This window comes from Mustela erminea, chromosome X (assembly GCF_009829155.1).
Source record: "Mustela erminea isolate mMusErm1 chromosome X, mMusErm1.Pri, whole genome shotgun sequence".
Lineage (NCBI taxonomy): Eukaryota > Metazoa > Chordata > Mammalia > Carnivora > Mustelidae > Mustela > Mustela erminea.
Window position 1 is genome coordinate 26,514,674 of NC_045635.1, and position 25,805 is coordinate 26,540,478.

A 25,805-nucleotide genomic window follows, 5' to 3' on the forward strand; every position below is an offset into this window, starting at 1 on the left:
ATACTATTCTTCAGAAATTAGCTAACATGAAGCTATCAAGATTAGCAAGACATTAAAAGTTAAGTATTCAGAACATGAAACCAAACTTCTACAATTCACTAGAAGTATTTTTTGGTACCACTCATTAAAAGGATATTTATTTTATTTTACCCTATCCTTAAAAAATATTGGTTTTTGTGTGTTTGTAATTTCTATATTTTAGTATGGTAGTTATGTATAAAAAAGATAATATGGTTTCACACACTAATTTTAAAAATTGTTATGAAATATACCATACACATAAATTATACACAAAGTGGTATAAAATGTATATAGGAAAATGAAATGATAATAATAATAATAAAATGCATATTCATGGACCTACCACCTACTTTCAAAAATAGAATATTACCACCACCTTAGAAGCTTTCTCAGAAGATCCTATATAACCCTCAATATAAAATTGATAATTTAATGTTATCAACTAGCTCATTTACTTCACAGGGCTTTTCTTAACTGCATATGAATATATCTCTTAACATGCTCCTTGGTTTTCCCTGATCAGAGTAGTAGGGGACTGGATTTGTACTGGATGCATTCTTCAGTGACCTGGCCTTTTCACTGACCTTTGTGTCTCTAAGCCTTGCTTATGCTGATACTTGTGGCTGTAGTTCATTCACGTCCACCTTTGCAGAGCATTCCTGGGTAGGACCGTGTCTCAGTCTGATGCTCTTGTTACTTATGATGGAGGGTAGGTTGTTTTCAGCATTTTGTTCTTAGGAATAACACTGCTTTAAGCATCCTTCCTATATCCCCTGGTCCCTGCGCAAGTTCTCTAGCTTATATCCCTAATGGTGGAATTACTAGGTCATAGATATGTACATGTTCAATAGTAATTTTCCCCAATTGATGAGCTTCTATCAACATCAGATGAAAGTACATGTTGTTTTACATATTTTGTCAATCCTTTTTATTATCTGACTTCAATTTTGCCAAACTAGAGTGTATAAAAGGGTATCTTTTGGGTTTAATTTGTATTTTCCTGAATACTAATAATTTAGCATCTTTTCATGCCATGGCCATTTTTATTTCCTCTTTGATGAAATGTATACATCCCTTTGTCAATAGCACACTCTCTTAAATATTATAGCCATTAAATAAGATTTGATGTCTCATAGGGCAAGTCTTCCCGCCTTGTTTTTCTTCTTCAGGAGTGTTTTGGTTATTGTTGGTCCCATTCTCTTCTATATAATTTTAGAATCAGCTTGTCAACTTCTTCACTGACCCCACTGAGCCCTTGATTAAAATAGCATTGATTGTATGGTTTCAACTGGGAAGAACTGACATCCTTACAATACTGAATCTTCCAAACCAAGAATATGCTGTATTTCTCCACTTATTTGAGTCTTCTTTCTATATACTATTATAATTTTCTCATAAAAAGTACTCATCTTTTTCTAGATATATTCCTGGGAACACTTATCTATACTGCTAATTTTATTAAAAATTTTCTTCAAAGTACTTCTTATTTATTTATTTATTGTTAACATAAAATGTATTATTTGTTTCAGGGGCACAGGTCTGTGATTTGTCAGCCTTATACAATTCACAGATATCACCACAGCACATGGTGTCCATCACCCAGCCACCCCATCCCTCCTACCCCCCTCCACTCCAGCAACCCTCAGTTTGTTTCCTGAGGTTAAGAGTCTCTTATGGTTTATCTTCCTCACTGGTTTCATCTTGTTTCATTTTTTCCCTCCTTTCCCCTATGATCCTCGGTCTTGTTTCTCAAATTCTTCATATCAGTGGGATCATTTGATAATTGTCTTTCTCTGAGTGACTTATTTCGCTTAGCATAATAGCCTCTAGTTCCATCCATGTTTTTGCAAATGGCAAGATTTCACTTTTTGATGGCTACATAATATTCCATTGTATACATATACCACATTTTCTTTATCCATTCATCTGTTGGTGGAAATCTAGTTTCTTTCCATAGTTTGGCTATTGTGGACATGGTTGCTATAAATGTTGGGATGCATGTGCCCCTTTGGATCACTACATTTGTATCTTTGTGATAAATACCTAATAGTGCAATTGCCGGGTTGTAGGGTAGCTCTATTTTCAACTTTTTGAGCCCTTCCTACACATCCTCACCAATGTCTGTCATTTCCTAACTTGTTAATTCCAGTCATTCTGACTGGTGTGAGGTGGTATCTCACTGTGGTTTTGATTTGTATTTCCCTGATGCTGAGTAATGTTGAACACTTTTTCATGTGTCTGTTAGCCATTTGGATATCTTCTTTGCAGAAATGTCTGTTCCTGTCTTCTGCCCATTTCTTGACTGTATTACTTGTTCTTTGGGTGTTGAGTTCAATAAGTTCTTTCTAGATTTGGGATACTAGCCCTTTATCTGATAATGTCATTTGCAAGTATCTTCTCCTATTCTGTCAGTTGTCTTTTGGTTTTGTTGACTGTTTCCTTTGCTGTGCAAAAGCTTTTTATCTTGATGAAGTTCCAATAGTTCATTTTGCCCTCGCTTTCCTTGCCTTTGGTGATGTTTCTATGAAGAAGTTGCTGTAGCTGAGGTCAAAGAGGTTGCTGCCTGTGTTCTCCTCAAGGATTTTAGCAGATTCCTGTCTCACATTGAGGTCTTTCATCTATTTGGAGTCTATTTGTGTGTGTGGTGTAAGGAAATGGTCCAGTTTCATTTTTCTGCATGTGGCTGTCCAATTTTCCCAACACCATTTGTTGAAGAGACTGTCTTTTTTCCATCAGACATTCTTTCCTGTTTTATAGAAGATTAGTTGACCACAGAGTTGAGGGTCTATTTCTGGGCTCTCTATTCTGTTCCATTGATCTATGTGTCTGTTTTTGTGCCAGTATCATACTGTCTTGATGATGACAGCTTTGCAATAGAGCTTAAGGTCAGGAATTATGATGCCAACAGCTTTGGCTTTGTTTTTCAACATTCCTCTGGACATTCAGGGTCTTTTTCTGGTTCCCTACAAATTTCAGGATTATTTGCTCCATTTCTTTGAAAAAAATTGATGGTGTTTTGATAGAGATTGCATTAAATGTATAGATTGCTCTAGGTAGCACAGACATTTTCACAATATTTGTTCTCCAAACCCATGAGCATGGAATGTTTTTCCATTTCTTTGTGATTACCTCAATTCCTTTCTTGAGTATTCTATAGTTTTCTGAGTATAGATTCTTTGCTTCTTTGGTTAAAAGTATTCCTATGTATCTTATTTTTCTGGGTGCACTTGTAATTGGGATCAACTCTTTAATTTCTCTTTCTTCTGTCTTCTTGTTGGTGTATAGAAATGCAACTGATTCCTGTGCATTGATTTATATCCTGCCACTTCACTGAATTCCTGTATGAGTTCTAGCAGTTTTGGGGTGGATTCTTTTGGGTTTTCCACATAAAGTATCATATCATCTGCAAAGATGCCAATTTTATTTTATTTTATTTTTTGTACTGCTAAGTTTAAATGGCAATTACAAAAAAAATTGTATTTTCTAACTACTTTTCCCCCCAGTGTACAGAAAAATTTATTGGCTTTTGTATTTTGTGTTTATATTCAGAAATCTTGCCAATCCATCTTCCCCCCCGCCCCACTGAATTGTACTTTCCACCGTGTCTCTCCTCTTCATTTCCCTCCTAGTGATGTATCTTGTCTTTCTTACTTCCCCATCACATGCACTTTCCCTTGTTGCCTCTTCATTCACTCAGGCTATTTTTAATCCCCTCACACTGAATCTTTTCCACTCTCAGAGAATACTCACTCAACACAGTAGCATCTTTCTTCTGCTCCAGATTGTCAACCCATTTTGTTAATTTGAATAATCTATCCATAAATTCTCTCTGCATAGAAAATTATAGTCACATACAAAAAAAAATTGTTTTCCTTATCAATCCAAAGACTTTTTTTTTCTTTTACTGTATTGGCTAAAACCTCCAAAACAATGCTGACTAGAAGCTGTATCGGGGGCTAAATTATAGTAACAAAAACCTGCAAATCTCAGTGACTTATAAAAATTTTTTCCTTATTTGTGCTTCTTGTTCATACTGGGCTGGCAGTAGCTTCCAGGTTATTTTCATTCCAGAACCAAGGCTGAATGGGCATCCCCTATGTGGGGCATTGCTAGAAAGTTAAATATGGTGGAATCACACAGTGATGCTTAAACCTTTCTTTAGAGGTAGGGCATGTCACCTCCTATCACTTTTATTAGTTGAAGCAAGACTGTTGGACAAGGCTGACACCATCAGGGTGGAAATGTGTAGTTCTAAACAGGGAGTAGCTTCAAATATTTTAAGCAGTAATACAACCTACCACAGAGGGCATACCCCCACTATTTTACTAAGAGTACTCCATCTTAAAAAAATGCTTCACATTTTTGAAGCAAATACAGTTTTCTCTTTTGAGAATTTTGGCTTTCTCCTTCTGTCAACTCTACCTTCTCCTAAGTGACTGCATCTTTTTCTGCTGTCCAGTGTGGGATCCATTTTCCTGTGGCTGATTTTTCCTGATGTTTGCCCAGATTTACTCTCCTTGCTCCTCCAATGTCTGTATCCTGATTCTCTTTCTAGTAAAGTCCCTCACTTTCTTCAAGACCTGGTGGAGAAACAACTCTTCCATGAATCCTTTACTGAATAAGCCCAGTTTTCCTCACTAGGATCCCTAGAGGATGTCTTCCATATCACCAAAACGTTGACTAACTATATTGCATTGTACTCTTTTTTTCTCAAATATTTTGTTTATTTATTTGAGGGAGGGGCAGAGGGAGATTGAAAAGCAGACTCCCCACTGAGTTGGGAGCCTGGCCAAGGGCTTGATCCCAAGACCCTGAGATCAATGAATTGAGTAGAAAGCAGATGCTTAACTGACTGAGCCACCCAGGTGCCCCTGCATTGTACTCTTAAATGATTCAGTGCCTACAACATATGTCTTTTTTATATCATTATATATAAGACATAAGAATTAAATGAGAGGTTATGTGAAAACCTCTTATATTGTACCTAAAATGTGTGTTTGCTTAATTATTTAAGAGTATTTACTTATACTATATAGAGAACAAGAGAAATAAAGGCAATAGGTAAAATAATTAGAGAAGGAATAGATTGCTAATAGATTGAGACATATTAGATGTGATAAGGTAAGTAGAGCATATATGTTGAACATCCACAAGAAGGTCCAAGTCAGCCTAAATAGTCACAAGAATTGTAGATTTCAAAAAAAAAGATTTTATTTATTTGAGAGAGAGAGCACAAGTAGGGGGAGCAGCAGAGGAAGAGGAGTAAGCAGACTCTGATGAATGGATAGCCTGATGTGGGGCTCGATCCCAGGACTCTGAGATCATGTCCTGAGCCAAAGTCAGATGATTAACTGACTGAGCCATCCAGGCACCCTGAAAATTGTAGCTTTCTTAAATCAGTCACTTATTAATGACTCCTGTTCTAGTTCTACCTGTCCTCTGTTTGAGACACATAGTAAATTATTGGAAAATTATAGCAGTGGCCAGGCATACTTGTCCCTGTTTCTCACTGATAGAGCAAGAATATATTGTCTCCAGGTAATCTGTTTGATGAGTCTCCTTGTTAGTTTTTAATTCTGATCTTTATAGCCACATCATCAGTAGGTGATGTGACAGAGAGACACAGGACATATATATTTTGCATAACTCATGATTCAGGTATTGTGGTCCTACTATTCCACTGTACCCTATCCCAGATTTGTTAACCCAATCCATTTCTTTCCCTTTACTACTCACTCTATTTTCTATGTCAATTCAAATTGTGTGATTTGAGAGTTGAAATTTGATCTGTGAGACTTCTTGTTTCTTATCTTTTGGGATAGCTTGTCTGATAGTGTTGGTGGAGTCTCCCAATTCATCAAGGTAACTTCCCACCATGGCAGTTTCCATCTCACTGTAGGTGTCAATCAGTATTGATGACTGTCAAAAACAAAAGCACAAGCCCAAAATGGAGTTGCTTAAGCTAGACCGCATCACCAAAGTGGGCCTTAATATTTAACCTAATTGTAATTTCCACCTCCCCGAGAAATGTAGTCTTTACTGGTCAGTCAAGAATTTTCTGGTCAGCACCAAGGTAGTAGTCTGTCACATTGGGCCTCTCCATCCCCCAAAAGGAAGATGAGGTAATCTGCATGATAAAACCCCCAAGATTTTCCCCCTAAGGGAAAGTGACTTTCCCTGAAACAGTCCTTTATTTTTATTATTAGCAAAACCTCCTTGACCCGCCCTCTTTTTCTATAAAAACCTTCCATTTTATACAACTCCTTGGAGCTCTCCTCTGTTTGCTAGATGGGGTGTTCCCTAATACATGAATTGCTTAATATAGCCAACTATATCTTCAAATTTACTCAGTGAATTTTGGTTTTGTCTTTTTTTTTTTTTTTTAAGGAGGCTCTATACCCAGTATGGAACCCAGTGTGGGGCTTGAACTTATGACCCTGAGGTCAAGACCTGAGCTAAGATCAAGAGTCAGACGCTTAACCAACTGAGCCATCCAGGCACCTGAGTGAATTTCATTTTTTAACATTACCTTTATCTTTCCCCCATTAAGCCCTTTGAAGGCAGGAACTGTTTTTTCTACTTTTCTATGATTCTCTCTAGCAACCAGATGGACATATGTCAAATATTTAATAAATATTTATTGATGAATTTTCTCCCAGTTTCAAGAAGGCAGGATGTGAGAACCATGATATGACTAATTGTGTTCAACTGTATGGAGGATTTTTAAAAACGTAATCTCTGTGTCCAATGTGGGGCTTAAACTCATGACTCCGAGATCAAGAGTTGCATACTCTACTGACCGAGCCAGCCAGGCACCCCCAACCATATGAAGTTTTATAGGTATACGTCAAGCTCTTAATGTATGTAATTTTGAAATAGTAGTGGGTTGTTTTTTTCATGTACAGTATCCAAAAAATTATTGATTGGTGTGTGTGTGTGTGTGTGTGTGTGTGTGTACGTGCATCCACACTTCTGTGTGTCGAGTGGGTTGTGGGCAGTGGAGAAGGCAGAGGAGGGAGCTAATACTTACCATACAGTTATTCTGTGATGTGATCGCTTGGCATTGTGCCAGTGAGATACATAAATCACATCATTTAATCCATGATAACAGTGGTTCTCAAACTTTAGCCTGCTAGAATCACCTGGAAGGCTTGTTAAAATAGAGATGTCGACCCCACTCTCTGAATTTTTGATTCAGTGGGTCTCAGGTCACTTGCTTCTCAAGTTCAATCTTGATACTGAATATCATTATCAAGAATATAAACATTGATTTATATCTGCATAGACCTTTATTTTTTTATCTTAAATTCTATCTTATTTATTTAAATTATAATTAGGAATGAATCTTATTTAATCCTGTGTGGTGGATGTTATTATTCTGGTTCTAAAAGTAAGGAAGATCTCAACTGAGGGACATTCTTTTTTTTTTTTTCCCCTGCAAAAAGCTTTATTGTTTCCATTTGGTCCACGGGTGGGGAGAGGGCTCCTGGGTGGTTGAAAAGCTGCCTAGTGGCTTCAGGGAGAGGCTCAGGGCACAAGCCTTGGCACCAGCGTGATGCCAGAGGGGTCCCTCAAAGACTGCTGAGCTTCAGAGACTCCTAGTGGTGCTCGAGGGTCAGCCTCTCGAAGAGATACTCGCCAAGCCTGGGGGCCGGCCAGCCTGCGGAGGTGAGTCAGCTGGTTGCCATCTTCTTGATGAGTTTCCCCTCCTCTTGCAGGAAGTGGATCTCCGGGAAGTCACAAGGTCTGTGCGGGCGGAACCCAGGGCATGCAGACCCAAACAGGCCTGGTTCTGGTTCTTCTCCAGAACCAGGGCGGCTTCCCTGGCATCTGCGGCTTTACTACATTACACCCCCACCACACCCCCCCGGGGACGGCTCCTGCACATCCTGGAAGAGGGCGCCACGGCCGGGCTGGTTTCGCATGTCCGGGAGACGCTGGGCGCCCTGGGTCTTCTCCTCAGCCAGCTCACCGAAGAAATGTCCCACACCTTCCAGAGTCACATCGTCCCAGTGGAAATACCAGAAGAGGTAGGTGAAGGAGGCCTGCAGATGCACGTTGACCAGGGGGTTTATGAGGGCCTCTCTCCCGCTCCAGGGATAGCCTACTGAGGAATGTTGGAGCTCATGGTTAATCAGTGATAAGGAGCTAGGCTCAAAATTGGGTGGGAGGGCAGGGGGAGGGAGAAGCAAACTCCCAACTGAGCAGAGAGCCCAACTCAGGGCTCATCAGGACCTGAGCCGAAGGCAGTTGCTTAACCAACTGAGCCACCCAGGCGCCCCCTGAGGGACATTCTATAAAATAATTGTCATGTTCCCTACAAAAATGTCCCTATCACAAAAAACTAAGAATAGGAGACTAAAGTAGATGAAAACTAAATGCAGTATGTGATTTTGGACTGGATCCTGGAATAAATGTTTTCTTTTGGGGACAATTGATTTGTTTAGAACATAGACTGTTGATTAAACAAAAGTACTGTGTCAATGTTAAATTTCCTAAATTTGAATTGTGGTCACATAAGAACTATATCCTTGTTCTCAGGATATACACATTGAAATGTGAAAGGGTTAAGAAGCCTAAAGATGTAGTCTGCTCTCAAATAGTTCAGAAAAAGGGAAACAAAGGGAGAGAATAATAAAGCAAGTTCTTTGTACTCTTCTTGCTCATTTCTCTAGCTGAAACTTTCCCAAACTACATAGTAGAACAACAATAACAACAATAATAAAACTCAACAGGATCCAAACCTGTCCAAGGACATTTCCTACTCTCACCGCACCCTGTGAAGCTCCTCACCAACCCCTCTTGCCCCTCAGACACTGCCTTTCTTACTGAGTTTCCTCCAGGGTGCTCCATGGCCTGGAGCTGAAGGTGTTCTACTAGGGCTCACAGGAGGTGACAGACTGCGCCACTTTGCATAGGATGATCTCAGTTTTAGCACTGAAAGTCTCATGTGCCCACAGAGTTGAAGTCCTGGGCAAAGCAGAACAATTGGCCACATTACCCCATGGTTAATCTTTTACCATATGTACTGCAAAGTGAGTCTAGGAGTCAGGAGAAGGAGGTTTTAAGGCCCCGATGCATGCTGGGAAGTTTAAACCTCAGTTACCTGTTTCCCCTTCAGCACCAGCCTAGCAAGTGCCACCCAAAATGCCCTTGAAGGGCTCATTTAACTTGTCCAAGTTCTCACGGCTAGCCAATGGTATAGCTGAGCTAGAACCCAAGCTTGCGTCCAGTGCTTCATTTATTCATTCATTCATTCATCCATGAATCTAGTCAGCTAAAAGCTGTATTGAGTGACCATCTACTATGTAACAGGCACTGGTTTAGGCCTCTGGGATATAGCTGTGAACGAAATAAACAAGAATCCTGCTCTCTTGGAACTTAACAGTTGGGAGGAAGATGGATAATGCACAAATGGACCAGTAAACAAGAAAGAGTGAGTGAGAAGGGATTTCCAGAAGATTAGAGTGAATGTGACAGAGTATCCCCAGGTAACTACTTTAAATTAGAAGAGTAAAGCAAACTTTAAATGACCAAAACGAGACAGTCATGGAAGCTTGGGGAAGGACACTCCTGGCTGAAGACAGAGCAAATGCAGAGACACTGAGGCAAGAATGATTTTGGTATCTGCAAAGAATAAGGAGAAAGCAATGTGGCTGTATAGTGTGTGTGTGTGTGTGTGTGTGTGTGTGTGTGTGTGTGTGTGTTGTGTGTGTGCGTGCGCACGTGCGCTTATTAGGTAGGTGATGGAGGGAAAGGAAAGGGAAAGAGAGAAAGAGAAGAGGGAGGGAGATAGAGACAGAAACAGAGGGAGCTTGCTCTAAGAATGGTAGTAACCCATTTGAAGGTTTTAAGCAAGTCAGTGACAGGATCTTAATACTATATAAGAGGATTTGTCTGGGTGCAGTGGTTCAAGTAAGATGATGGTGACTCGGATTATGTCAGTGGTAGTGGAGATGGAGAGAAGTGGAATTTGGACGAAGAGTTGGTGGAGCTTACCAATGGATTGGACATAAAGGGTGAAAGAATAAAAGGAATCGAGCATGGTTCCTAGAGTTCTGGCTTGAGCCGTTCTCTGGAAGGCAGCTATTTAGGCTGCTATTTAGGGAGATGGGGAAGGTAACAATGGGGAAGCCGACTGACAGGTGGGGAATCAAGAGTCATGCTTTGGCCATGTTAAGTCTGATGTCTGTCCCATGGCCACATGGGGTTGTCAAATAGTCACTAGAACTGCGAGTCTGATGTTCTAGAGAGCTGCCAGAACTGGAGATCGAGGGCTGGGAGTCTCCAGTATATAGAGAACCTCAGCTTGTGCTTGGAACTGGAGGGGGTGGCCTGAGCTTCTCCCTGACTGCAGGTGCTGTCTGGTGTGGAGGCTGGTCAGAGGGGTAGGAGCCAGCAACGGAGACCTAGGGAAGGAAGTGGGAAACCAGAGGCCGAGGGAGGAAGCTCTTTGACTATGGTCCACTGCCCTCCACCCCAACTGTGGGAGAGGTGGTCTACACAGTCTGATATTTACATGAGGTCATAATAATCCTTTAAATTTGAATAGCACTTCAAGTGAGCAGGTTTTTGTTTTTTTTTTTTAACCCAGGTTTTCTCATTTAACCCACGCAACGGGCCTGTGGGGTGTGTGTTATTGTCATCATTTCACATGTGAGGGAATTGCTACCAGACATGTGAAGTGAGAGTCTGGGGTCCCAGTGCATCCGCAGTTGGCTTCCCGAGTGGAGCTTGAAGTACAGGTTCTTGTTTAGGCAGCTCACTGAGCAGGCGCTCTTCCACGGGGAAGGGGAAGTGGGAGAGGGCAGAGGAAGAGAGCTAAGCAAGGATGTGGTCTAGACTGGAGGCTGATTTCTGCCAGATCCCATGGGAGCCCGGGGACACTAAAAGCCCCAGGGAACTGGTCCTCCCTGGAGATAGTTGGCCTTTGGTACTCTCTCGCATCAGTCACTCATTGGCTAATGGCTGCTCCTGGAAGGGGAGGGGGAATCTTGTCATCCTGCTTAGAAGGGACTCCCATTTGTCCGAGAGCAATTTCCCAGAGAAGAAGATAGTCCTGAGCAGTTTGCTGCCTATACTGACAGCAGCCAAGGGATGAGCAAACCAGTCAAGAGAAGGCTATCTGGGCATCCCACCAATGGCGTCCCCCAGGAAGTGCTAATGGGCACTGGGACTCAAACCCAAGTCTTCTGAGGCCATGTCCCATGAAGTTCCTCGCCAGGTTTGCACTGCACTGTTAGATCACTATGGGGTCCTTCATGAAGAGCAGCTTTCTACCATGGGAGGTGGAAGAAATAAGACCTGAAGAATAGGAGGAGGACAGAGTCATAACCAAGAGGTTCTAGTGAGGGCGCCTGGGTGGCTCAGTGGGTTAAGCCGCTGCCTTTGGCTCAGGTCATGATCTCAGGGTCCTGGGATTGAGTCCCGCATCAGGCTCTCTGCTCAGCAGGGGGCCTGCTTCCCTTCCTCTCTCTCTGCCTGCCTCTCTGCCTACTTGTGTTCACTCTCTGTCAAATAAATAAATAAAATCTTAAAAAAAAAAGAGGTTCTAGTGAAGTAGGGGTAAGGCAAGATACTAGAAATAAAGGATAAACTCAATCCCTTTATTAACATTCCATTAAGGGATTAAAATAAGTCTTGCATTCCTGTGTCTTCCATTTTAAAGATTTAATTTGTAAAACAGGTAACATGAAAAAAATATTCAAATTTGGGACAGTTAACTTACTGGAAATGGGAAACGGGGTTGGCTGGTAAGATTGTTCCTGTAAACATTGAAAATATCTTTCTCTGCATAAAACACATCAGTTGATTTCAAACATTTTCCTTGGCTTCTTTTCACGAGCTTACTTTTAAGACAATACTGAAATTAGTTATACTTTGCTATAAAACCCTGAACAACTTTCATGTCCATTTTTCCCTTCTTCTGTGACCTCAGGATAATTAAGTGTCTTTTTCTCCCAAGAAGAAATGTGAAGCATGTGGCGAGCCTGCTGGCCTATTTGCTGATTTATGGGTCAAGTCTTCAGTTATTACAGAGAAAATTTGAAAGTCTCTGATTAAGAAGCCCTGCTGATTTAAGATTCTCACTAGAAATATGTGCATAATGAATTATCTACAGATAATAATTCTAATTGTCCCTGGGTGATTCATATCGCCCGCTTTTATTAAATTATCCTTTTTCTGGGAGATATTCAGGTCTGCACAAAGTAAGATGTAGGGATGCACATAATATTGTAAGAGGTTGAACAGAAAGCAGTTTTCCTGCAGAAGAGCATTGATTGCAAATTTAAAGCTAATTTTCACAAGGCAGTGAGTATGTGTGTGTGACTTATACAGATGTGTTTAAGAAAATTTTCTGTCTGTACATGTTGCAGCTCTCAGCTTGTTTAAAAATGTTTTTGTACAGAGATAACCATTTCCTTGTGAGTGGTGGTAGAGAGAAGCAGAATAAAAATAATCAAATTATTTCTTTGAAAATAATGGGAACAGTAGTCACCAAGGTCCATTTTTAGCAAGGCACATGGGCCTGACAAGGCATTAGTTAGGATGTGTCACCCTTAAATATGTGGGTTTATTTAACAATGGAACAAGTAGATATATAAAGAACAGAGCTCCAGTACTGGGAATTCAGAAAGACCTATTTTTCTTTACTTTCTTTATTTCTTCTTCTTTTTTTTTTTTCCCAGGAACAAAGATAATTTTTTGAAATCTCTCTTTTTTTATATAACAAAAAGAAGAAAAGAAAACCACAGAACAGATGCAGGAGTATTCAGGAAGGCAGATGTCAGATTCAGAAAAGAGGGCCCCCCCCCAAGTCTGTGCTCTTCCCGCATGGCCATGGGGTGGGGGAGGGGTGAGGACAGGTTTAAACAGGGGCTAGACTCCTTTTTACCCAAAAACCTGATTGAGGTCTGCTCCTAAAGAACCTGACTGGAGTTGTTGAGGGGGAAGTATTTCAAACAAGCATACAAACCTTCTGGAAGTTCACTGATGCCTTCTGCTTCTCCATGTTTTGATTTTTCAGGTTATTTTAAGGTTTTCATACCTCAGGCAAGGTGATTTATTATTATTGGGACTTTATATAACTCTTTAGTCTTGCAAAGTGCTTTCCAGTCATTTCTCTCTCCTTATTGTGCACCATGCCTTCCCTCTCTGCCACTGTAATTGGTTTGGGGGGAGGCAGCCCTCACTTTCATAGGGAAAAGAAGATGCTGTTTCTGATATGAGGCACTTGCTGAGGTTTTACCTTTGTTTCTCCTTCACTTTCCTTCTTCTGAGCTTATTCCCTGCAGCCACCTGTCACCTTCAGCTTCTCGCCTCCTACACCTTCCCCACCTCTGTCCTCAGATCACGCACAGCCCTGGAGTTCGGACTCCCCACCCCCCACAGCGGGCTCCTGCTCTCACCTCTGGGCCCCACGTGGTCCAGCGCCAGCCTAGGGTCCATCCCTGGGGAACGGGCCTCGCTCTCACACACCACCTCCTCTTGCAGCCACACTGCTGAGATCTCAAAACAAAGCTGAGGTAGTAGTGCGTTCAGGCCCAGCCACAGCTGAAAGCGTCGTCATTCCCTGCGGTATGCAGGTCCTCTGCACTTGAATCCTGTGATGTTATTATCCTTTTGGTAGAGCAAAAGCAATGAAGAGAAGCAATTTCATGTGCTTCAAAGGGAATGCGATCGCTCTGTAACCTTAGAGCTGGCCCCTACCACTTCTCCCCTGCCACCAGAGAAAGTTGGGATAGATTCTTTCCAAACGTTGTAGACAGACGAATCCTCCATGCCAGTGCACTGTGGTCCCTATTTGCTCCCAGATGTGAATCCTTCCAGTTATTTTTCCTGTCCACACCTTTTCTACTGGGCAGCTTGCCACTCCTATCCCATGGTCCACTTGTCCACAACCTGCCTCACTCTCGCTCGGTCCCAACCAAAGCCCTGTCCTCTGTGGGTCTCTCAAGCAGAGATGCTCCATCCCTCATTCACAGGGTATCAGGTTGAAAGGTGGGGCAGGCCCTCACCTGCCTCTTCATGCTTCTTTCAGGCCACTCTCTACCCTCTGGGCTTTGGAGACCCACATGAGGTAACTCTGCCACTCTCTAAATCTCCACATCTCTGTCAGCTTTCAGCTTGCTGGTCACTCGCCCTCAGTCAGTGACTCTCTATTGTTTCTTCTCCTCCTGTGTCCTGTCGTCATCCCATGATCTTTGTGGCCTGTGGAGATAACAAACCACCCCTACGCTTTCAAGGTGTGCATCTTCTCTTCTGCGACCTTGGCCTCCACTCCCCTCCACTCATGCTTTTCGTGGCCTTATTCTAGAACTTGTCACTCTTAGAACTGCACCACTTCTGACATCTGACGTTCACATGGTCCACTCTGACCAGTCTCCTAAATGTATCCCCGCCTCCCCCCCGACCCCGTGCTCACTCAGTTGCTCCAGCCACACTCACGGGTCAACCCAAGGAGCTACCTTCACTTGACCCACTAATTTCTCCCTACATGATATCAGTTCCCACCGAGGTTCCCTTTTCTTTTCTTTTTTTTTTTAAGATTTTATTTATTTATTTGAGGGACAGAGATCACAAGTAGGCAGAGAGGCAGGCAGAGAGAGAGGGGGAAGCAGGCTCCCCGCTGAGCAGAGAGCCCGATGCGGGGCTCCATCCCAGGACCCCGGGACCACGACCCGAGCTGAAGGCAGAGGCTTTAACCTACCGAGCCACCTAGGTGCCCTTCCTTTTCTGTTTAGCTTGTATCTCATGGTCTCTAACCTCTCTCTTGCCAGGATTCTTAACATCGTTCTATCCCTTTTATCAAATCCATGTGCCAAAACCCTATTCTTGGATGGATCCAACTTCTGCTTTTTGCTTCCATCTAGACAGTTGAGCATTTCTGGGGAAAATCACACCACTGGTACAACCATAAATCCATGACTTCTACGTTCCCCCAGGACCACCCTCCATGCCACCTTGAAGTCCCTCCATGTCTCACTTCAGTCCTCCTCAGTCTCCACAGTGACTATTTGAAAGCTTCTTCATGCTTACCTTATCTTTGGTCTCTTATTCACCCCTTCAGTCTCTGTAGAGGTATCTTGGTTCCTAGGTCCCTGAGGAAAAAAGTCAGCAGGCAGGAACACTTAAAATTTCTGTCTGACAGACTTGAAATATCTAACCATACACTTACTCCTTCCTGTAAGGATGGAAGAGATGCCCCTCCTTGCTATCAATACTTAAACAAATAAGCCTTTCTACTCTCTTTTTAAAGACTATTTTAAATTTTTATTTATTTATTTATTTTTAAAGATTTTATTTATTTATTTATTTTTAAAGATTTTATTTATTTATTTGATAGACAGACATTGCAAGTAGGTGGAGAGGCAGGCAGAGAGAGGAGGAAGCAGGCTCCCCGCTGAGCAGAAAACCTGATGCGGGGCTCGATCCCAGGACCCTGGGATCTTGACCTTAGCCAAAGGCAGAGGCTGTAACCCACCGAGCCATCCAGGCGCCCCTGATTATTTTTTATTTTTAAGTGATCTCTACACCCAAGATGGTGCTCAAACTTAAGATGTGCTGATCAAGAGTTGCACGCTCCATGGGCTGAGCCAGCCAGGCGCCCCAGGCCTTTCTACACTTAATAAGCCTTTGCATTCCATGGACTCTATCCTCTTCTTTTTTCCCATTCCCTCTTACATTTTTTTCAAGATTAACTTTCCTGAAAGTATGGCCCACCCTCGCTGTCTTCATTTCCTACTTACCATAATAGCCTCTTCAATCCACTACAGTCTCCCTTCTGTCCTCGCCACGCCATGAAAACTGCTCTGGCCAAGATCACCAGGAATATCTCTTGTTGGCAAACCCAATGAAGTCCCTTGTCCCCAGTTCTTACTTGCTCTCTTGGCATCCTCCTTGTGTTGAAACACTCCTTTCCTGATGCTTGGTGATACACACCACTCCAGCTTTTCTCCTACCTTTCTGGCCATTTCTTCTCAGTCTCCTGATCAGCCCGTACTTCCAATATTGAGTTCGGTTCTTGGCTGTCTTATGTTGTTACTCTGTGAACATCCTGGGGAGAGCTCATGCATGCTCATGGCTTCAGTTATCATCTGCACACCTCTCTCTCTTCTGGTTGTGTTCGTATGACGGTTTCCTTTTTTCTTTTTTCTCTACTGGTTATTCATTTCCTTCACCATTTGGCCTGGATCACTTTCAACCAAGGACTATATCCAGCCCCTCAGTATTTCCAGTACAACCTCAGTTACTTTTCTTTATTTACTGGGCAAATAAAAGCTATTGTTAACTAGCTACAGTTCACTGACATTGTGTTTAGTATGAGAAAAACTTCATTTAGATCCCAGTTCTAGAAATCATATTAATTGACTGAATGGCAATCCTTTATTTGAACTAATTTTGAATTCTTGAATGAAACTTGAAATTCCAAATTATATCCACAAAAATCTGTTAAGCTTTAAAAAAGACATTTGAAATTCTTCAATGCAAATGAACACATTCAAGTCTGTGTATAAAAAGCAGAAGGAGCCTGAGACTTATTTTGGGATACTCATTGCTGTTTTGAGATGTCCCCCAGATTCAATACAGTTTGGATAAGGATTTAAGAAAATGAGTGATGTTGTTATCCTCAAACAACTGTAACACCGTAACCATCTACAGAAGTGTGTATGTGGGGGGTTGTTAAGGGGGCTGCAGAATGAGTATGTGATTTGTTTTTTGTTTGTTTGCTTGTTTTCCTTAAAAAAATTTTTTAATAACATGTAATATATTATTTGCCCCAGGGGCACAGGTCTGTGAATCGTCAGGCTTACCTACTTCACAGCACTCACCATAGCACATACCCTCTCCAATGTCCATAACCCACCACTCTCTCCCTACTCTCCCACCCCACAGCAACCCTCAGTTTGTTTTGTGAGATTAAGAGTCTCTTATGGTTTGTCTCCTACCCAATCCCATCTTGTTTCATTTTTTCCTTTCCTACCTCCTAAACCCCCCACTTTGCCTCTCAAATTCCTCATATCAGGGAGATCATAGGATAATTGTCTTTCTCTGATTAACTTATTTCTCTCAGCATAATACCCTCTAGTTTCATCCATGTCGTTGCAAGTGGCAAGATTTCATTTCTTCTGATGGCTGCATAGTATTTCATTGTGTATATATACCACTTTTTCTTTATCCATTCATCTGTTGATGGACATCTAGGTTCTTTCCATAGTCTGGCTATTGTGGACATTGCTGCTATAAACATTCGGGTGCACGTGCCCCTTCAAATCACTACGTTTTTATCTTTAGGGTAAATACCCAGTAGTGCAACTGCTGGGTCATAGGATAGCTCTATTTTCAACTTTTTGAGGAAACTCCATGCTGTTTCCAGAGTGGCTGCACCAGCTTGCATTCCCACCAACAGTGTAGGAGGGTTCCCTTTTCTCCGCATCCTCGTCAGCATCTGTCATTTCCTGACTTGTTAATTTTAGCCATTCTGATTGTTGTGAGGTAGTATCTCATTGTGGTTTTGATTTGTATAGCCCTGATGCCGAGTGATGAGAAGCACTTTTTCAAGTGTCTGTTGGCCATCTGGATGTCTTCTTCGCAGAAATGTCTGTTCATGTCCTCTGCCCAGTTCTTGATTGGATTATTTGTTCTTTGGGTGTTGAGTTTGATAAGTTCTTTGTAGATTTTGGATACTAACCTTTATCTGATAATGTCATTTGCAAATATCTTCTCCCATTCTGTCAGTTGTTTTTTGGTTTTGTTGACTGTTTCCTTTGCTGTGCAAAAGCATTTCATCTTGATGAAGTCCCAATAGTTCATTGTGCCCTCACTTCCCTTGCCTTTGGCGATGTTCCTAGGAAGAAGTTGCTGTGGCTGATGTTGGAGAGGTTGCTGCCCCTCAAGGATTTTGACGGATTCCTGCCTCACATTGAGGTCTTTCATCTGTTTGGAGTCTATTTTCGTGTGTGGTGTAAGGAAACGGTCCAGTTTCATTTTTCTGCATGTGGCTGTCCAATTTTCCCAACACCATTTGTTGAAGAGACTGTCTTTTTTCCATTGGACATTCTTTCCTGCTTTGTCAAGGATTAGTTGACCACAGAGTCGTGTGTCTATTTCTGGGCTCTCTCTTCTGTTCCATTGATCTATGTGTCTCTTTTTGTGCCAGTACCATACTGTCTTGATGATAACAGCTTTATAATAGAGCTTGAAGTCTGGAATTGTGATACTACCAACTTTGGCTTTCTTTTTCAACATTCCTCTGGCTATTCAAGGTCTTCTCTGGTTCCATATAAATTTTAGGATTATTTGTTCCATTTCTTTGGAAAAAATTGATGGTATTTTGATAGGGATTGCCCTAAACATGTAGATTGCTTTAGGCAGCATAGACATTTTCACAATATTTGTTCTTCCAATCCATGAGCATGGAACATTATTCCATTTCTTTGTGTCGTCCTCAATTTCTTTCATGAGTACTCTATAGTTTTCTGAGTACAGATTCTTTGCCTCTTTGGTTAGGTTTATTCCTAGGTATCTTATCGTTTGGGCCTCAATTGTAAATGGGATTGACTCCTTAATTTTTCTTTCTCCTCTCTTGTTGTTGGTGTATAGAAATGCAAGTGATTTCTGTGCATTGATTTTATACCCTGATACTTTACTGAATTCCTGAACAAGTTCTAGCAGATTTGCAGTGGAGTCTTATGGGTTTCCCACATAAAGTATATTATCTACAAAGAATGATAGTTTAACTTCTTCTTTGCTGATTTGGATGCCTTTAATTTCTTTTTGTTGTCTGATTGCTGAGGCTAGGACTTCTAGTACTATGTTGAATAGCAGTGGTGATAATGGACATCCCTGCTGTTTTCCTGACCTTAGTGGAAAAGCTCTCAGTTTTTCTCCATTGAGAATGATATTTGCTGTGGATTTTTCATAGATGGCTTTGATGATATTGAAGTATGTACCCCCTATCCCTACACTTTGAAGAGTTTTGATCAAGAAAGGATGCTATACTTTGTCAAAGGCATTTTCAGCATCTATTGAGAGGATCATATGGTTCTTGTTCTTTCTTTTATTAATGTATTGTATCACATTGACTGATTTGCAGATGTTGAACCAACCTTGCAGCCCTGGAATAAATCCCACTTGGTTGTGGTGAATAATCCTCTTAATGTACTGTTGGATCCTATTGGCTAGTATTTTGGTGAGAATTTTTGCATCTGTGTTCATCAAGGATATTGGTCTGTAAAATTCCCCTGGGAAGGCATCTGGCCCTGGGCTCTTGTCGTTGGGAGATTTTTGATGACTGCTTCAATCTCCTTACTTAATGGGTCTCTTCGGGTTTTCTATTTCTTCCTTGTTCAGTTTTGGTAGTTTATACATGTCTAGGAATGCATTCATTTCTTCCAGATTGTCAAATTTGGTGGCGTATCATTGCTCATAATATGTTCTTATAATTGTTTGTTTTTCTTTGGTGTTGGTTGTGATCTCTCCTCTTCCATTCACGATTTTATTTATTTGGGTCCTTTCTTTTTTCTTTTTGATAAGTCAGTCTGGCCAGGGGCTTATCAATATTATTAATTCTTTCAAAGAACCAGCTCCTAGGTTCGTTGATTTGTTCTACTGTCCTTTCTTTTGATTTCTATTTCATTGATTTCTGCTCTGATCTTTATGATTTCCCTTCTCCTCCAGGGTTTAGGCTTTCTTTGCTGTTCTTTCTCAAGCTCCTTTAGGTGTAGGGTTAGGTTGTGTACTTGAAACCTTTCTTGTTTCCTTTTTTTTTTTTTAAAGATTTTATGTATTTATTTGACAGAGAGAAACCACAAGTAGATGGAGAGGCAGGCAGAGAGAGAGAGGGAAGCAGGCTCCCCGCCGAGCAGAGAGCCCGATGCGGGACTCGATCCCAGGACCCCAAGATCACGACCCGAGCCGAAGGCAGCGGCTCAACCCACTGAGCCACCCAGGTACCCCAAGACCTTTCTTGTTTCTTGAAAAAGGCTTGTATCACTGTTTACTTTCCTCTCAGGACTGCCTTTGCTGTGTCCCACAGATTTTGAACTGTTGTGTTTTCATTATCATTTGTTTCCATGAACTTTTTCAATTCTTCTTTAATTTCCTGGTTGACCCATTAATTCTTTAGTAGGATGCTCTTCCTAGCCTGCATGTATTTGAGTTCTTTCCAGCTTTCCTCTTGTGATTGAGTTCTAGCTTCAGAGCATTGTGGTTCGTAAATATGCAAGGAATGATCCCAATCTTTTGGTACCATTTGAGACCTGATTTGTGACCCAGGATGTGATCTATTCTGGAGAATGTTCCATGTGCACTAGAGAAGAATGTGTACTCTGTTGCTTTGGGATGGAATGTTCTGAATATATCTGTGATGTCCATCTGGTCCAGTGTGTCATTTAAGGCCGTTATTTCCTTGTTGATCTTTTGCTTGGATGATCTGTCCATTTCAGTGAGGGGGGTGTTAAAATCCCCTACTATTATTGTATTATTGTCGATGTGTTTCTTTGGTTTCATTATTAATTGGTTTATATAGTTGGGTGCTCCCATGTGAGGAGTATAGGTATTTAAAATTGTTAGATATTCTTTTTGGACAGACACTTTAAGTATGATATAGTGTCCTTCCTCATCTCTTATTACAGTCTTTGGCTTAAAATCTAATTGATCTGATATAAGGATTGCCACCCCAGCTTTCTTTTGATGACCATTAGCATGAGAAATTGTTTTCCACCCCCCACTGTAAATCTGGAGGTGTCTTTGGGTCTAAAATGAGTTTCTTGTAGACAGTACATTGATGGGTTTTGGGTTTTTTTAATCCATTCTGATACCACGTGTCTTTTGATTGGGGCATTTAGCCCATTTACATTCAGAGTAAATACTGAAAGATATGAATTTAGTGTCATTGTATTGCCTGAAAGGTGACTGTTACTTTTTATTTTCTCTGTTCCTTTCTGGTCTACTACTTTTCGGCTGTCTCTTTGCTTAAAGGACCCCTTTCAATATTTCCTGTAGGGCTGGTTTGGTGTTTACAAATTCTTTTAGTTTTTGTTTGTCTTGGAAGCTTTTTCTCTCTCTTTCTCTTTTCTTTTCTTTTTTTTTTTTTTTTCTTTTTAAGGCAGACTGCCACGTGCAGCGCCTCATTTGGATGTGTCTGGAGTCTTGGAAGCTTGACTACCCTACGTTCTCCTACAAATGGACCTTGAGAGCTTGTTTTGAGGTTTTAGCAGGGGAGCGCAGCTACTCGTATACCCTTGACCGAAGAACGTTCCTCTCCTCTATCGGGGAAGGTCGTCCTCTTCGACCGAGCGCGCAGCTTCGGGAGGGACGCACATGGAGCGGTGAGGGAGGAAGGGGACACCCGCCTAGCCAGCCAGATCAGCCGAATCAACCCTGGCGATCAATGGGGTGACAGATGTCGCAGCCAGATCGCCCTCACATCCTCTTTCTCTTTTCAATGATAGCCTAGCTGGATGTAATATTCTTTGCTACATGTTTTTCTCATTTAATGCTCTGAATATATCATACCAGTTCTTTCTGGCCTGCCAGGTCTCTGTGGATAAGTCTGCTGCCAATCTAATATTTTTACCATTGTATGTTATAGACTTGTCCTGAGCTCTCAGGATTTTCTCTTTGTCTACTAAGACTTGTAAGTTTTACTATTAGATGATGGAGTGTGGTCCTATTCTTATTGATTTTGGGAGGGACTCTGTGCCTCCTGGATTTTGATGCTTGTTACCTTTACCATTTTAGGGAAATTTTCCAGTATAATTCGGTCCAATATACCTTCTTCTGCCCTCTCTCTTTCTTCTTCTGGAATCCCAATTATTCTAATATTGTTTCATCTTACGGTATTACTTATCTCTCAAATTCTCCCCTTATGGTTCAGTAGTTGGTTGTGTCTCTTTTGCTCAGCTTCTTTATTCTCCATCATTTGGTCTTCTATATCACTAATTCTCTCTTCTGTCTCATTTATCCTAGCAATAAGAGCCTCCATTTTTTATTGCAGCTCATTAATGGCTTTCTTGATTTCAGCTTGGTTAGCTTTTAGTTATTTTAATTCTCCAGATAAGGCTTTTGTATCTCCAGGCAGGATTTATCTACTATCTTCCATGCCTTTTTTGAGCCCAGCTAGCACCTTGAGAATCATCATTCTGAACTCTAGATCTGACATATTACCAATGTCCATATTGGTTAGGTCCCTAGCCATCAGTACTGCCTCTTGTTCTTTTTTTTTGTGGTGAGTTTTTCTGCCTTGTCATTTTATCCAGATAAGAATATATGAACGAGAGGCACCTGGGTGGCTCAGTGGGTTAAGCCTCTGCCTTTGGCTCAGGTCATGATCTCAGGGTCCTGGGATCGAGCCCCGCATCGGGCTCTCTGCTCAGCAGTGTGCCTGCTTCCCCCTCTCTCTGCCTGCCTCTCTGCCTGCTTGTGTTCTCTCTCTCTCTCTGTCAAATAAATAAATAAAATCTTTAAAAAAATATATATATATATATATGAACGAGAGAATAAAATACTAAAGGGGTGGTAAAGACCCCATAAAAATGTATGCTAACCAAATCACAAGAGACCCGAAATCAGGGGGAAAAAAGGGGGTAAAGGAAAATTTAAAGATATATATATATATTTTTTTTTTCAAAACTTTTATATTAGATAGGTGAATAGAACAGAGCCACCCATCTGATTTTGGGTGTATTTTGGTCTCATAAGCAACTACCTCCCAAAAATTTGAAGAAAGAAAAACTTATATATATACCAAAATAAGAGTAAACACAATGAAGGGATGGAATATGACTGTAAAGATGAAAATTAAAAAAAAAAACTTCTAAAAAAGGAACTGATAAGATAAGTTGGCTGGAAAAAGAAAGGAATAGGAAGTGGAGAGAATTCGCTCAGGCTGGAGACTAGAACAAAACCCTGTGCTAGATTTAGGGTATATTTTGATCTATTGGAAGAAATTGTATCCCAAAATTTTTTAGAAGAAAAACCCTATATGTATACCAAAAATAAAGTTAGATACAATGAAGAATAAAATATGACTATAATAATGAAGTTTTAAAAGATTTTTTTAGGGGTGCCTGGGTGGCTTAGTGGGTTGAGCCTCTGTTTTCAGCTCACATCATGATCTCGGGGTCCTCAGATAGAGCCCCACATTGGGCTCTCTATTCAGTGGGGAGCCTGCTTCCCCCTCTTTCTCTCTGCCTGCCTCTCTGCCTACTTGTAGTCTCTCTCTCTGTGTCAAATAAGTAAATAAAATCTTTTTTAAAAAGATTTTTTTAGAAAGCTATTGTTAAGATAAACTAGTTAAAAACATTAAAGGAGGAAAGAAGAAAAGTTTTTAAAAATTAGAATAAGAAAAAAATAAAAATAAAAAAATTGAATTAACTTTGCAAGACTAAATAATCATGGGGAAAAAGCCATGAATTTCATGCTTTGCTTTCCCCTCCTCAGGAATTCCACTGTTCTTGATCAGTGAGCTTGGTCTTGGCTGGATGTTCTTGTTGATCTTCTGGGGGAGGGGCCTGTTATAGTGATTCTCAAGTGTCTTTGCCGGAGGCAGAATTGCACCACCCTTGCCAGGGGCTGGGCTAAGTTATCTGCTCTGGTTCACTCTCAGGAGTTTTAGTTCCCTGAACACTTTCCAAAGAGCTCTGGAGGACGGGAATGAAAATGGCGGCCTCCCAATCACCAGCGCACAGGAGCTGAGAGCTCAGGGGCCCCACTCCTCAGTGCACCCTCGGAGAAAAATGCTCAATCACTCCCGTCTCCCTGGTCTCCAGCCACGCTCCAAGCTCACCTGGCCTGTGACCGAGCAATTCTGTCTCTTGCGCACAGCCCCGTTTGGAGTCTCCAAACCCAGCAGGTCCCTGCCTCCAGAGAAGGGGAGTCTCCCCAGACCTGCCACTTGTGGGATCCCTGCTCAAAGAGCAGTGGTCTGACTGTGCTGCAGATCATGGTTTAAGGTAACCCCAAGTTGAGAGCTCACTCCTCGGCTCCGTCTCTGGCCGGCTTCCCCACTCTGATACCTGCAAGCTCTGCCACCCTCAGACACCCCCATCCTTCTGTGACCCCATGGGACCTGAGACCACACTGCCCCTATGAGGACTCCACCTCTGCTTAGCCTCTGGAGCGATGTCCCTCAGTGGAGCAGACTTTTAAAAGTTCGGATTTTGTGCTCCGTTGCTCCACTGCTTGCCTGCAGCCAGCCCTTCCACTCGGGGTCTATCTTCCCATAACTTCAGATTTGCTTCTCTGCACATCCTACCTTCCAGAAAGTGGTCAATTTTCTGTTCCTAGAATTGCTGCTCTTCTTCTCTTCCATCTCCTGTTGGGTTTATAGGTGTTCAGAATGGTTTGATAACTGTCTAGCTGAACTCCTGCGACCTGATGTCATCTCAGTTTGCTACTCCTCTGACATCTTGACTCCTCCTCTCAAGTATGTGAGTTGAGTACAATGCACCAGCCTTGGAAATAGTCACTTACTCCCAGAGTGAGCTGTAATTCGCCATGTCAAATGAATGCTAGATGACTGTATTTATTCATTGCATGATCTCGAAATCTCTTGGGCGAAGGAAAGGAGGGTTTTAAAAATTCTTGGGTTTTTAAAAAAAATATTTTATTTATTTATTTGACAGAGAAAGATTACAAGTAGGCAGAGAGGCAGGCAGAGAGAGAGGGGGAAGAAGTCTCCCCACTGAGCAGGGAGCCTAATGCAGGGCTTGATCCCAAGACCCTGAGATCATGACCTGAGCCGAAGGCAGAGGCTTAACCCATTGAGCCACACAGGTGCCCCCAAAATTCTTGGTTTTATACTTACTTTTCAAATTGCCAAATATGAATTTGATAGAAAACCCTTGCACCTTGTTCTATCGAATGAGACTTCTCCAATAATGTTTACAGATGACTAGTCTTCTATCGCCAAACATGTTTAGCAAGAGGAACAATGCACTTTGAAAACGCCTATCAAAGGAATTTAATCATAGTATAAAGACTCCCAGGGTGAGCCTGGGTAGTGCAATTCCTGCCCTGTTCACCATTACAGGTTTATTTAATATATTCTACACAGTAATGCTTCATATGGCAGTGAGGATGCTTGATTTAGGCATTAGGATGTTTCTGATCCCTTCAGAAGCTTTTCTGCCTCAACAGGTCGCAAGCTTCCATGGCTGCCTTTGATGAAGCCATTTATCTTGGTGCCAGCAGCAGGCTGTTGAAAGCATGCATGTGGGAAGGCATGCGGCAGATTATGCACGAACTTGTGAAGTTAGGAGATTATTATTGACAGTCAGCTTGGAGGAGATTTAGGCAATGTGTCCTTCTGCACGAGGTTGCTGAACTGCCTTTCTTGAGACTCTCAGAGGGAGACAGGGAGGGGTTCTTTCCCTCAGCCCCTTGCTCCTTCCCAAGTGTGTTTTGGTTCAGAGAGAGACTGGGAAAGAATTTCTGGTGGGCATTGTACCCATGTGATGAGAGAGCTTGACTCAAAATTTGCATAGGAATGTCTGCTCATTTGTGTCATGCCCTTCCAGGTAGCATCTTGGCAATCCACAAAACCCGTGCTCAAAACACTAAGCAATCCAACTGGTAGCCAGTGCATAGAGCCCGCATCAAGTAGCTTCTGCTGTGTAACACACTTTTCCAAAACTTGGTGGCTTTCACCATCAGTCATTTAGCTCACAATCTTGTGGGCTGCCCTTTTCTGGTCTAGGCTGGCTCTATCGATTTTTGCTGGTTTTTTTCATGGGTCTCCAGTGAACTGGAAAGTCAGCAGGTGATGGGGGGATCCAGAA